General features: G+C 38.2%; 1 protein-coding gene and 1 pseudogene across 13 annotated transcripts in view; one reads left to right on the top strand and one right to left on the bottom strand.

Annotated features, from left to right (window-relative positions):
• HMBOX1 (homeobox containing 1) overlaps positions 1–15,578 on the top strand; it is a 287,753-nt gene that overhangs the window by 58,534 nt on the left and 213,641 nt on the right. The window lies entirely within an intron of this gene.
• On the bottom strand, positions 8,491–9,103 carry LOC131275978 (cell division control protein 42 homolog pseudogene; annotated as a pseudogene).

The following is a 15,578-nucleotide window of genomic DNA, read 5'->3' as shown; positions in this document are numbered from 1 at the left end:
ATAAATTCAATGAGATGGCTAAAAAGATTAAAGGTTATAAAGAAGACACTGGATGAGCACAAAGAAGGATGTGAAAGCATAGAAAAATAGCAGATCTTATGGGAATGAAAGGCACAATAAATGAAATTTAAAAAACATTGGAATCATATAATAGTAGATTTGAGGAATCAGAAGAAAGGATTGATGAGCTTGAAGAAATGGCCTCTGAAGGTGAACATGCAAAAGAACAGATGAAGGAAAGAATGGAAAAAATTGAACAAGATCTCAGGGAACTAATGACAGCAAAAGGTGTGCAAACATATGTGTCATGGGTGTCCCAGAAGGAGAAGAGAAGGGAAAAGGGGCAGAAGGAATATTTGAAGAAATAATGGTAGAACATTTCCCAACCCGATTGAAGGACATAGATATCCATGTCCAAGAAGCACAACATACTCCCATCCGAAGAAATCCAAATAGACCAACTCCAAGACACATACTCATCAGGATATCAAATGTCAAAGACAGAGAATTCTGAGAACACTAGGAGAAAAGCAATGCATAACATATAAGGGATACCCAATAAGATTAAGTACTGATTTCTCATCAAAAACCATAGAGGCAAGAAGACAGTGGTCTGATATATTTAAGATACTATAAGATAAAAACTTCCAGCCAAGAATCTTATATCGAGCAAGACTTGTCTTTCAAAAATGAAGGCAAGTTTAGAATATTCACAGATAAACAGAAACTGAGAGAACTTCTAAGCAAGAGACCAGATTTTCAGGAAATTCTAAAGGGTGTGATAGAGCCTGAAAAGAAACAACAGTTGAGAGAGTCATGGAAGAGAATCTAGAAATGATTATATCATTGAAAGTAAAAAGTGTCAAAAGAGTGGTGAAAATAAAATATGATGGATAAAACTCAAATAGGAATAAACTTAACCAATGATGTCAAGCACTTGTATTCAGAAAATTGCCACTCAATTTAAATCAAAAAAGACCTGAATAACTGGAAAAACAGTCCATGCTCACGGATTGAAAGACTAAATATCATTAAGATATTACTTCCACCCAAACTGATAGATTAAATGCAATCCTGACAAAAATTCCACCAGCATTTTAAAAAGAAAAAATGAAAACACGACCATCAAATTTATTTGGAAGGGTAAGGGGTCCTAAATAGCCAGAAACATCATAAAAAGGTAAAGTGAACCCTCATCTCCAGACTTTCAATCATATTACCTCACTGTAGTGGTAAGAGTAGCATGGTACTGGCACAAACACAGACCCACAGACCGATGGAACCAAATTTACGGTTGAGAAACAGACCCTCACAGTATGATCAAGTGATTTTTGACTAGACTGTCAAGTCCACACAGCTTAGGCAAAGCAGTGCATTCAACAAACGGTGCTAAAAGAACTGGATAGCCATAGCCAAAAGAAGGAAATAGGACCCCTATCTCACACCTTATCCAAAAATTAACTCAAAACGGATCAAAAACCTAAAGTTAAAAGCAATAACCATAAAGATTCTAGAAGAAATTATAGGAAAATATCTTCAAGACTTGGTGGTAGGTGGTGGGTTCTTAAAAGAGATAAGAGGAGGACTGAGATGGACTACTGATGTTTAATATATGTAGAAGTTTTAATTAGCTTTACTATAAAAGCGTGGAAATGTATAGAGTGGATGGTAATAAATAGTGAGTAACAGCTAGTTTATAAATGGGGATGTGGCTGAAAATGGCCACCCCTACTCTCAAGGGAGTCTGGTGACTCATATTGCTGTCCTAAACAAACTTAGAGTTCTATTAGTAAGGAATAAAGGTAAAAGATTCTCAGCAAGCAGTTAGCAATGTCTACCATAGTTATTTTCTGCAGAATCATTTTTCTTTTTTTTAAATGTTTATAGTCAGGATTTTCCTTCCTAAGTAAAACAAGAGTTGACACAAAATAACATTTTCATATATATATATCATAGTACAGTATGCCAGCTTTGTGTATCCTTTAAATGAAATATATATATAAACAAATATTGATGGCTACTTTGTTTTAGATATTAGGTGACCTTGATTTCAGTGAAATTTTAATTTATGGTTTCTTTTATAAAGAGGGACGATGTTTTAAATAGATCTTATCTTTGTACTTGAAATAATTATAAGCGAATATGCTATTTTGGCACTTCTTAACATTTATCCTGTCACCATGCTACCATAATAAAAAATACAACGGTTAAGACGAAAAGCTATTATATGATTATATTATGTTATGGGATTTATCTTATTTAATGATTCTGTGTAAGCATGTGCATTCATGTATTGCTATATCAGTATTCCCCTCAAATATTTCCTCAAAGGAATTGTGAGCAAACATTATTGAACACCTACTAGCTTAAAGATTGTGGTTAAGCTTTATTTAAAAAATGATATGAATGAAACATGGTCCCTTAGTCTTCAAAGTTTACTGTCTGAAGAAAAATTTAGGAATATAAATGAACAGACTAATGTGATTATTTCTGTAATAGAAGTATGTTCAATGTTGTATAGAAACAAAGAGAAGGGAAGTACTTAATGCTGCTTTGGTTGTTAAGAAGAGTGTCAGAAAAGGTTGCATCTACCTTTTGAGGGAGCAGAAGTTTATGTTCTATAAAATAACAAGTGGATGAAATAGTAATAGTGGGGAAACTAGGTAATTGAAATTGCTATATAAGTAGAAATTTATTTTATTTCCATTTCCTTCTTAAGTTAAAGAATGTATTGGTCCTCGTTAACTAGATTAATAACAGACGAAAATTCCTGATGGATTTTAGTATAATTTATAAAATTAAGTGGTTCTGAACACATTTTATACATTGTAAAGTCCAAAAAACTCTTATAATGAACATTTTGTAAATATTTAAATCAAAATCAAACTTAATATCTTAACATAGTTCCTTTGCCAACATACGATGTCAGAATGATGGATTACGATCTACCCTGCATTTTTGTAACACTGTGAATGGTACTGTACAAAGGAAATCTATAAAGGCTCTGGGAAGATTTTTAATAAACTGTTCTTTCCCCATTGCATATACTTGGTTCCCTTGTCAAAAATGAGTTGAATATGGACATGAGGGTTTACTTCTGAACTCTCAATTCTATTCCCTTGGTCTATAATCTGTCCATATGCCAGTACCATACTGTTTGGATTTCTGTAGCTTTGTAGGAACTTTTAAAATTGGGAAGTATGAATTCTCCAATTTTTTTCTTTTTTTTCAGGATGATTTTGGCTATTCAGGGCCAATGTTGCAATTCAATATGAATTTCTACAAAAAAACAAAATCAAATGTGTGCTCGTCTTTTGATTGGGATTGCATTGAATCTAGAGATTGCTCTGTATAGAATTGCCATTGTAACAATATTAAGTCCTCCAACCCATGAGCATGGGCTATCAATTTTTTAGTCTTTCATTTCTTTCAGCAGTATTTTGTAGTTTCCATTGAATAAGTTTTTCAGATCCTTGGTTAAATTTATTCCTAGCTAATTAGAGATTTAATTCTTTTAAATTCCTTTTTAAAAAGTATTTCCTTTTCAGATTGTGCTTTACTGGTATACAGAAACTGATTTTTGCACATTGATCTCGTGCCTCACAACTTTGCTGAAATTTCACAGATATGTATGGCGCTTAAAAATAAAATAACTGTTGTCTTTTATATTCAATTCTACTAAATAAGTAAAATAGAAACCTCTATTCCCATAAATTCCCATTTATGGGAATAGAGAAGACCTGTATGTAAAACTGCTAGTAATTAAGGCGCAGTGCACATGAAAAGTGTTGAATTATACTAAAGCAAAAAATGAGAAGTATCCAAGGTGGTAATCACCAAAAAAATACTACTACTTAGAAGAATAATAGAAAGGGGAAATAATCATGAAATAAAGTCATTGAGAAAAACTTCAGGGAACAGACAAGACCTAAGGTTGGCCTTGAAATAATAGAGTATTACCTGTTTTGGGCTTTTTTCTAAATTCTACTTTTGACAAGTGCTTTATCTTTGTAAAGACAAAACGTGATTTGGGAAATTATAGCATTATTTTGTTTAATGGAATCTTTATGATGTATCAGTATTTGCTAACCTGGGAACCACTAAAATCTGAAAGTTATGAATTCCCCAAACATGGTAATAGACACATACATACACACATATACTTTCATATGATTTCAGGCTATTCTCAGACTTCTAATTAAGAACTCATCAGGCATTATTCCCATACTTGTTTTCTTAAATTGTTCTTACTCTAAAAATTGAGGTTTTGAGCCCATAAAGTTGGGTTTGAAGATGGGTGATAGTATGTTATTACTAATATATTCTATAAACTACTACTATGATACATCATATATTCAGAGTGTATTTCATAGCAACATCACTTTTCTGGAATAGTAAGTAATAGGTATTTCCTAGAGTGTAGTGATTTATAGTTTATAAAGTGCCTGATCTCATATTACATGGGGAGTAATAGCATAATGGCTGCAGATGGTTAAGCACTATCCTCTTCTCTTTGTTTTTTTTGTTTTGTGTTTTTTTGCGTGATTTTTGTTATGCATAAATATTTCACTTGTGGTAAATGCATATAACTTAATATTGACCATGTCTCCCACTTTAAAGTGTACGATTTGGTAGCACTTAGGTACCTTCACAACACTGTGCAACCATCACCACTATTATGTTCTATTTTTGTGTTTTTTTCTTTAATACAGCCATCTTAGTGGGCGTGAAGTGGTGTCTTGTGTTTCTGTAATGACTTAATAATGTTGCTCATCTTTTCATGTGCTTGTTGGCTATTTGTATTTTTCTTTGGAGAAATGTCTGTTCAAGTCCTTTGTCCATATTGAAATTGGGGTGGTTTAATTATTGGGTTTTAACAGTTCTTTATATATTCTGGATACTAGACCTTTATCAGATATATGATTTGTAAATTTTTTTCCCACTTTGTAAGTTGTATTTTCACTCTTGATATTGTCCTTTGATCAAAACTTTTTATTATAATGATGAAGTCCAACTTACCTATTTTTTCTTTAGTTGCTTGTTGCTTTTGGTGTCATATCTAAGAATCCATTGCCAAATCAAAGGGCCTGAAGATTTTCCCTGTTTTTTTCTAAGCATTTTATGGTTTTCGCTCCTATATTTAGGTCATTAATCCAGTGTTAGTTAATTTTAATATATGTTGGTGTTTGTTGTTTTTTTTTAAAGATTTATTTATTTATTTATTTCTCTCCCCTCCCCTCCCACCCCGGTTGTCTGTTCTCTGTGTCTGTTTGCTGTGTCTTGTTTCTCTGTCCGCTTCTGTTGTTGTCAGCGGCACAGGAATCTGTGTCTCTTTTTGTTGCGTCTTCTTGTTGTTGTTGTGTCAGCTCTCCATGTGTGCGGTGCCATTCCTGGGCAGGCTGCACTTTCTTTTGCACTGGGTGGCTCTCCTTACGGCGCGCGCTCCTTGCGTGGGGGGCTCCCTGCGTGGCAGGGCACTCTTTGCATGCATCAGCACTGCGCGTGGGCCAGCTCCACACAGGTCAAGGAGGCCCGGGGTTTGAACCGTGGATTTCCCATGTGGTAGACGGACGCCCTAACCACTGGGCCAAGTCTGCTGCCTGTTCCTTCTTTTAAATAGTTGAAGAGTGTGAAGTTCAATGAAGTCATGAATTCTGTATTACTAAGAGGAAGAACAGATCTTCCGTCCTCTACGTGATCTTTCTCTTACACCAGGAATTGATCAACTATGACTGATAGACCACATCTTGTTTGCTACTTGTTTTTATACAGCCCACGAGCTAAGAATGATTTTACATTTTTAGAAAAATATTTTTTATTATTTATTTATTTCTCTCCCCTTCTCCCCCTACCCCAGTTGTCCGATCTCTGTTTCCATTCGCTGTGTGTTCTTCTCTGTCCACTTGTATTCTTGTCAGCAGCACTGGGAATCTGTGTCTCTTTGTTGCATCATCTTGCTGCGCCAGCTCTCCGTGTGTGTGGTACCACTCCTGGGCAGGCTGCGCTTTTTTCGTGCTGGGCAGCAATCCTTACGGGGCGCACCCCTTGCACGTGGGGCTCCTCTACGCAAGGGACACCCTTGCATGGCATGGCACTCCTTGCACGCATCAGCACTGTGCGTGGTCCAGCTTATCGCATGGGTCAAAAGGCCCTGGGTTTGAACCTTGGACCTCCCAGGTGGTAGGCAGGTGCTCTATCTGTTGAGCCAAATCCACTTCCCGATTTTATGGTTTTAAATGGTCAGAAAAACCAACAAAGGAATATTTTGTGACATGTGAAAATTACATGAAGTTCAAATTTATTATCCATAAATAAAGTATTAAAGGAACACAGCCTTGCTCATTTGTTTACTATTTCTAGGACTGCTAGTATCTTAGGTGTTTTGCATCAATGACTTAGAAACTTAGTCCCTGAGTAGTTATACACTGAAGGGAGAATAAGCTAAGATTATTTACCTGACCAGACTAGTTTGCACATATGACTCATTTTTCTTTTCAGGATGTTTTTCTTAATCCTCTAAGTTTTGCTCTTTTTAAACTAGAGCCGTATAGATACTGTTTGGTTTTTTCTTTTGTTTCTTTATTGGCAAACATTAGATTTATTATTACCCACTCTCATTTACCATGGAAAAAATGTTTTCAAAGGAAATGGAGGTCCATAGGTAAAATCAAATGTGCTGTAGCTTAGTAAAGTACTGCATGTAGAGCACATTGACCATTTGAGTATGACCCAAAGTAATGAGTACCTGTGACCCTAACAATCATTTGTGAAAATCTCGTTATTTTACAATTATCTATTCTCTTTCGTATCCATTGTTATCTCTTTTTTGGCTTTTAATGAGAAGCATCTTTCATTTCAAAGAAATCTTTTATTTGGTCTTTTTTTTTTTTTTAAAGATTTATTTATTTATTTCTCTCCCCTCCCCCCTCCATCCCGGTTGTTTGTTCTCTGTGTCTATTTGCTGCATCTTCTTTGTCCGCTTCTGTTGTTGTCAGTGGCATGGGAGTCTGTGTTTCTTTTTGTTGTGTCATCTTCCTGTGTCAGCTCTCTGTGTGGGCGGCGCCATTCCTGGGCAGGCTGCACATTCTTTTGCGCTGGGTGGCTCTCCTTACAGGGTGCATTCCTTGCGCGTGGGGCTCCCCTACGCGGGGTCACCCCAGCGTGGCAGGGCACTCCTTGTGCGCATCAGCACTGCGCGTGGGCCAGCTCCACACAGGTCAAGGAGGCCTGGGGTTTGAACCGTGGACCTCCCATGTGGTAGACGGACGCCCTAACCACTGGGCCAAGTCCACTGCCTTATTTGGTCTTTATAAGTCAGTCTTTCTATAGTTTAAAAATAATATAATTTAAAAATTAACAAATGACTTTTCTCAACAATTATATTTTTATTTATATTTAATTTGTTTAATACATCTGAAAAGAATGGATATACAGAGATTGAGACATGAGAAAGCATTCATTAATGTATGCAATGAATTAATGAATCTACAAGAATTAGGATTTGGGGAAGGTGGAAAAGATTACCTAAACATTTTTTTTTAAAAAAAAGGAAAACTGCAACCAAAATAACCTGATAAAATCCCTATTAACACTTATGAAGAGTCTTCATAAGACTCTTTCCATGCTTGTTATACCAGAGGGCCTCAACTGGCCAGTCCAGGGTTCCTCAGATGCAAAAGAGAAATAAGGGGATTCCCCTGACTGGTCCCCATGTTGCTAAATGTTCTCCCCCCCATCCCCAGCTTCTTAAGGAAGCAGGCCTCCATCCCCATCCCTTGAAAGAGGCTGTGAATCATTCCATAGACATCTATCTTTTTTCTGTCTACCAGGTCTTCAGTTGTGCTGGCACCATATCATGTGCAGTCAAGCTGCACATCTAGCTGAGCATATTAGACAGTGACTAAGAGGAAAAATTCTTAAAAATTATGAATTCAATCCATTTGGTGTATTTCGAAAGGTGCTATACTTCCTTGCCAGTAGAAGTTAGAAATTAACTCCCCCCTCCCCTGCCAAAAATCAACAAATGGCAAACATTTCCTTGAAAGCCACTGTCACATATATAGTGCATCCTAGAAAAGAGGAGGGGCAAGACAGTTTCTACCCACTGCCATTGAACACTAGACCTACTCAAGGGTAGAAAGAGCATCGTTCAAAAAAGGAGTACGTTATTAAGTGGGGCGTTTACTGTGCTCCTTCCTAAGACCACCAGGCGGGGAGCATGTTTTCTAAACTAGATCTAGGAAGTGGAATGTGGAATTAATCCATCCTTCCCTCAAGCGCTGTCCACCCCTGGTTAATGAGTTAAAAAAAAGACTAAATAAAGTCAACTTTCCCCCTCAAACTGCCCCCTGGAAAAAAAAAGGAAAGAAAAAAAAATGTTGAAAGATCCCCAGACTGGAACCAGGGAGCAGCTTCAACAATGCCAATTAGCACTCAGATGAGTGCATGTGGGTGGGTGCAGGGCATTTGTCATTGTAGCAACAGTGAATTTTAGTCTTTAATTTTGAGTTTGCTTAAAGCATTGCGCTCAGCGTGACGGGGCTCTGGAGGGAGGGTCATGGCAGCACACACTGCGGGTCTTCTTCGTTGCTGCGGCTCCAGGGCTGCCAGTGTTGCTTCATCAAAATACGTTCTTTAGGCCTTTCCGTGTGAGCGCAGAAACAACACACCACAGATTTTAGAGCCTTCATTCACAGCTAGATTTTCAGCAGTTTATTCTTGGCAAGGTTTTCAGTAGTGGAAGGGTCACCTCCGGTATCAATTTGCATGCCAACATGCAGGAAAGGAGTCTTTGGACAGTGGTGCGTTTTCTCAGATACAAACTTTTCTTCTACATTTTCAAATGAAGATGGAGAGACCGCTGAAAAACCATCTAGAAATACACCTGTTAGTGGCTCACTCAGCAGTTGTAATCTCATAATCCTCTTTCCCTGCAGTATCAGAAAGCAAGAGTGTATGGCTCTCCACGAATCATAACTGGAACTGCATAGTTGTCAAAAACTAGTTAGTACCTATTCTGAGGGAAATTTGTCGTGTAGAATATTAGGAGACATGTTTTACCAATAGCACCATCACCTACAACACTGCACTTAATTGTCTGCATTGCTGAAACGGTTTGGTAGCCACTTTAAATATTTTAAATTTCATGTCCTCAGCTCCTATGCAGGGGCATTGGCAGCTCTGTGCAACAATTGTTGTTTTTTTTGAGGTCCTGGGGTCTGGGGATTGAACGCAGGACCTCATATGTGGGAAGCCAGCATTCAACTTCGAGCTGAGATATGAAGAATGAGTAGACATTATTCAAACAAAGTGGAAAGAAACAGTCAAGTGCAGTTGTTTTTGTTATTCACAGTAGTTACATTCTGTAATGTCTCTGTGAATGCTGAATTAGCAAATACTGAATCATTGCTTACTTAATGTATGTTGTTGCCTGGTTAACATTGAACTCACAGCCAAGAGCATTTCAGCTGTGCCTGAATGAAGCTTATCTAACACCATGTATCTTCCCCGAAAGGCACAGCACAGCTGCCTTGTGCTTAGGATCACTAGCCAGCACTTCAGTACTGTGCTTGGGCCATTTTAAACAGCAAGGTCACCAACCAAAAGCATAATAATGTGGAAGAACATGGCCCTAAATATACCACTAAAAAGGGACGCTTGAAAACAAGAAGGCAGAGCATCTCCTTGATCAACCTCCGCTGAAAATGTAACATGTCAGCTTCTCTGCTCAGACTGTGAAAGAATGTGAAAGCACCATGAGTATTATTTTAAGTTACAAGTAAGGTTTAGTTTAAGTAGATGAATTTGCAAACATGGAATCTGCAGATAATGAGGATGGACCATACATGGATCTGAAAGGCTGCCAGTGTGACTAGAGTCCAGAAATCTGATGGGTGCGGTGTAAAATAGGGCTTGAAATGTTGGATGGGCCTCTTGTGTCATGTTTTAAAGAAATTATTCATTATTCTAAGAGCAGGGAAAGCATGTGAATTATTTTAAGAAAGTTGAAGGATATGTTTTAAAAGTCTCCTTCTGGCTACTCTGTAATGAATGATTGTGGGAAGGCAGGTGAGGAGGCCAAAATGAATATAGTCTGATTAAATAGAGAGGATGGTGATGATGAATATTGATTGATGGAGACAAATGATAGATTCCAGAAATATTTAGAGGTTAAATTGTCTGGACTTTGAATTGGATATAGGGAGTGATAGAATGTAGGGTTCTCCAGGAAGCAGAACCAATAGGGTATATGTTTAGGTGAGTGTATACACATATATTTGCATATAAAGAGACTTATTATCAGCAGTTGGCTCACACAAGTGTGCGGGCCAGCAAGTCTGGACCCCATGGGGCAGGCGTCGAGTGGAAACGCAGATGTGATGGTAAAGCCCTTAGCACCAGGGGAAGCTGGGTGGCTTGAAATTCGGGCAAGAGCCAGTACTAAAGTTGAGGCAGAAATTCTTCTAACCTCTGAAATCCTTAATTCTGGCTTTTAAACCCTCTGTTGATTGGTTGAGACTACCCAAATTGCTAAAGGTAATCTCCTTTGTTAATGTAATCAATTATTACAGATGCAAATCCAGTCTACAAAATACCCTCAAAGTCACAAGCAGGCCAGTGATTGACCATTCAGCTGGACACTATAACCTAGCCTAGTTGGCACATGAAATTAACCCTTGCATTGTATCAAGTATAAATCAAGGTTTCAGGTTTTTTACAGTCTTCATGGAGGTTACTGCCATATACTGAGGTGGGGAGAATTGAAAGGACAATTGTTTTTGTTTGGTGAATTTATTTGGGATAGCAAAGTTGGGGAGGGGGAAACATTCCTACATACCTTTTAGACTTGTTTGTGTTTGAGGTGCAATTGGGTGTACTCATCTTGAGCTCAGAAGAGAGGTCTGAATTGGAGAATTAAATTTGTGAGGCCCGCCCTGACTACTTATTTTAATCCCCTTACATCTTCTTATTTTTTACTGTGTTTTTTTTTTTCTGTCCCACAGCACTTATTTTCTAGCATACTCTGTCATTTATTTGTTGAGTATGTTTATTGTATATTGTTTATTTCCTCCTCAGTGTCCCAATAGGTGAGCTCCAGAAGGGCAAGGATTTTTGTCTGTCCATACTATTTCATGTGGAGAGCAGTGCCTGGCACTTAGTAGGTCTTCACTAACTATTAAGTGTTTAATGAATAAGGGGGTTAGATAGGGAGTGTAGGGATTTGCTTAAGATAGGAAGAAGGATATTCATTGTTTTTCACAGGTAGAAAGGTTAGTATGAGTGCGGTTGTAGATATACTTGTGTATTTCACATTGGGAAGATATGGGAGTACTTGCCTCATGATTTTTTATTCTGTAAAGTTGGAGATAGGGTCACATTCTCAAAGCAAGAGAGAGGAATGTCAGTCAGAGGATTGAGAAGAATAGAGAAAATTTGCAGTAGTGTTGGGGAGTGTGGAAGAATACATTAAACCAGAAAAATGTAGGATTTTTACCTTGTATGGGGGGCTCATTTGGGATTAGTAATGATAAGTCAATAATGGAACCAATTTGCCCCTTTGAGAACTTTCCGTAGTAGGGACTTCACTTCACAGGTGCATTTAAGTATGGAGAAAGTGGATAATAATAGGAGGTCTGAATAATTAATTCTGTTGGAAGAACAGTTTTGAATGATGACAGGATGGATGGCTAAAGAGGCGTGAAGGAGATTATCATTGGAGATGATCAGAGGGTGTACTGTTTTCTCCTTTTGGCCCTGAGGTACCTAGAGTATGAGGTTAAAAAAAAAAAAAGCAAGCAAGCACAAAATAACAGCCACCATACACATGGGTGCAAGGAAGTCTTGTACTCAGGGGAGAGCCAACTTTGTTTTAAAGTAGAGGGGACTGAATTCAGAGAAAAGTTGAAAGATATAATTTGCTGGTTATTCATGAAGATAATGTCAAAGGCACTTTGGAATAGTTTGAAAGGTGGAGAGACATTGGCAGAATAAACTAACAAGATAATACTGGCCATTCTGGGAATTAACCTTTAAAAACAGGGCTAAGGCATTGTGACCTTAATTTTTGCAGCTTTTTAAAAAAATTGAAGTGAAATCCATATTAAATAAAATGGACTATTTTAAAGTGTCCAGTTCTCTGACATTTAGTGCATTCACAATGTTGTGCAGCCATTAATTCTATCTATTTTCAAAGTATTTCCATCACCCCCACAGGAGACCCTTTACCCACGAGCAGTCGCTCTCATTTTCCCCTCTTCCTGTTAGCAGTCTTATTGAGAATAATGGACACTGGCCTTAGTGACAAGGAAACATGTCTCCCTCGGCTAAAGTGATGGTGGGCTTAGAGGACATTCCTTGAGATTAGTGATAGAAGATCCAAAATCTGGATAGGCTGCTCTTGCTTCAAACTCTGATACGTCCAAAACCACACTATCACTAAAAGCAGCTCCTTCCCTTCTGTACTTACACATTTCTCTCAATTGTACCATCATTCTCCTAGTAATTGAAGTCTCCTCCCTGGAAGCCTCTTTACATTCTTCTGCACATTATCATCATAGTCTTAAAGTTTTCTTCTTTCATCTCTAGTCCCACTACTGTTACTTTAACCTGGGTCCTTATTTGCTTATGCCTGAACTTTGATAACTGTTCTTGTGCCTCCAGTTTCTTCATCCTCTGATGATGGGGTAATCCATCTTAAATTCAGATACTGTTGCTAGAATTTATAACCAGAGACTCAGGACCTTCTACAGTCCACCCTTTTTCACACAGTTGTTTTACTGATCAAATGAATATTTTTACAGATGTCAAGTATTATTATTACATATACATCTTGTTCCACATGTGGGGATTCAAAAGTAGATTATTTTTCAATACCTAATAAATTTCCACATGATTTAAGGAAACAAATTAGAAGGTTATATAGTGACAGTGAAAAGTCTCTATCCCTCATCTGCTGCATTCTTCCTATATCCCCTGTTAAATAATCTTGTTTTTAGATTGTTGTATTCTCTCAGAATTTTTCTATGCATATACAGGCAAATAAAAATACATATTCTTATTTTCATTTCCTTTTTAGACAAAGGTAGCACATTACAAATGCTTTTCTGCACCTTATTTGGTATACTATGTAGTAGAATTTTTTCGTATCAGTACATTGGGAAATTCCTCATTTTTTTTTACACCTGCAAAGTATCCTGTTACGTGGATGTACTACAGTTTAGTTAAGTAGTCCCCATTAAGTTTTTTTTTTTTTTAAGATTTATTTATTTATTTATTTATTCCCCCCACCCCCGCCAGTTATCTGCTCTCTGTGCCCATTCACTGTATGTTCTTCTGTGTCCGCTTCTGTTCTTGTCAGTGGCACCTGGAATCTTTGTCTCTTTTTGTTGCATCATCTTGCTGTGTCAGCTCTCTGTGTGAGCAGCACCACTCCTGGGCAGGCTGGACTTTTCTTTTGTACTGGGTGACTCTCCTTATGGGGCACTCTCCTTGCGTGTGGGACTCCCCTACACAGGGGACACCCCTGCGTGGCACGGCACTCCTTGTGTGCATCAGCTCTGTGCATGGGCCAGCTTACTACACAGGTCAGGAGGCCCTGGGTTTGAACCCTGGACCTCCCATGTGGTAGGCAGATGCTCTATCCATTGAGCCAAGTCCACTTCCCCGTTAAGTTTTGACCGGGGTCAAGACCACCATATTCTTCTGTAATTGTGCTTTTAATTTCTTAAAAGAGTTATAACCAAAGTAATAACAATACAGGAAGTAACACCAACCATCAAATTTGTGTTTTTAATATACTTGACATAGCATATTTAAATAAAGCCCAAGAAAGATCATGTGTGTTGAATGCCTACCAAGTATTGTAGAAATATTTATTCTTAGAAGTTATAACAACTTTTTAGAAGAAAAACTGTTTGAAACTGGCATGTGTCTCTAAAATAGGAATTTCTTTCCCTAGACAAAAGTAGCATACAAATTTTTGTACATCATATTAAATGGAGACTGTTTCAAGAGCTGCTTCAGTCCTTAGAAACTCCAATACATAAAGTGTAGTGAATCGCCAACTATATCCCAAGTGATTGAAAGCTTCCAGTAAACAGTATTGTTTTGAATGGCAGAATCATAGTGGACAAGGTGTGGAGAAAGGCAGGTGGTTTTGGTTTTGTGTTTTGTGCTCCAAATGATATCTGTAAGTTAAAGGAACTCCATGACTAGACTACAAACCAACTTTCAGCAAAGTCAACAAGAGGAAGACCAGAAGCAGGTAGGAAGGAGAAAGCATCTGAGAGAGAGCACGTGAGAACTAAGACGGTGATATTGAGGTGACAGAAGGAGACTTTACAGGCTTATTGCTAACCAGGTGGGCTGGCCACCATGTAAGGTAGGGGGCAAGCTCAAGTCTGTCTCCACGAGTTGGAATTGCTTAGCGTTTTTATGGAATTAAAGGGAACTGGGATTAATGATGATTTCTAAGCTGGCACATTGTGATTGATTATGTGTACATGCAAACTGAAGTTTCAGGTTGACTTACTATGATTGGTTGTGTATGTATATTAAACTTAAGGATTCAAGGTGACTTGTGATTGGTTTGTGTCTTTTGGTTATTGTCAGTAGGGAACAAGCATGGGCCTGACAAGTCCTTGAGCTAACAGGCTTTCCTTTCAGGACTTTTTATTCTTGGTCTGCTAGAAAGTTAAAAGTCCAGTTTATATTTTTATGTGAAGATTCTTTTGTTATGCTGATAATTAAAATGTCACCTACATATTGCAGCAAGACACTTTTTTTTTTATTGCCCCCCTCTTGCAGCTTGCTTGCTGTCTGCTCTCTGTGTCCATTCACTGCATGCTCTTCTGTGTCTCCCTTTTTGTTGCATCACTTTGCTCAGTCAGCTCTCTGTGGCGCTTGCAGACCAGGCGGCTCTCTGCGGCATGCGGGCGAGCCTGCCTTCACAAGGAGGCCCCAGGACACGAACCCAGGGCCTCCCATATGGTAGACGGGAGCCCAACTGATTTAAGTCACAGCCGCTTCCCAAGATACCTTTTTGGAGGTGAAACTTTTTTTTTCCCCCATAGGAGATACCAGAAATTGAACTCAAGATCTCATATGTGGGAAGCAGGCCCTCAACCACTGAGCTACCTCCATCCCCCCAGAGCTTCCTTCAATCCGTAGCCAAGCCTTTTCTAAAGCATATGGGGGAATTTTTAAATCCTTGTGGGAGAACAGTCAGCAATATTGTTGCTTTATATTGATCTTCCCATTCAAAAGCAAAGAGGTTCTGATTTAGGGACTGCAAGGTGTTCAATTGAAAGCATCTTTTAAACCTAGGACAGTGAACTGAAAGAGATCTTCTGATAGGGTGGTGAGCAAAGTATAGGGATTTGGAATATCTTCCACAATCTGGTTAATAGCTCAGACGCCTGGCACAAACCTGTATTCATTTAGAGTGCCTGGCTTTCATACTGCAGTATTGGAGTATCCTATGGAGATTGACAAGGCTGTATTAATTGGCATTTCAGGAGTGTTCTGATTAATGGCTCACTTCCTTCTCTAGACTCTAATTTGAGTGGATAGTGTTGACG

The sequence above is a fragment of the Dasypus novemcinctus genome, chromosome 25 (genome assembly GCF_030445035.2).
Source record: "Dasypus novemcinctus isolate mDasNov1 chromosome 25, mDasNov1.1.hap2, whole genome shotgun sequence".
In the NCBI taxonomy this organism is placed as follows: Eukaryota; Metazoa; Chordata; class Mammalia; order Cingulata; family Dasypodidae; genus Dasypus; species Dasypus novemcinctus.
Note: the sequence above shows the minus strand (reverse complement) of the source record. Positions and strands in the feature narration are given on the sequence as shown.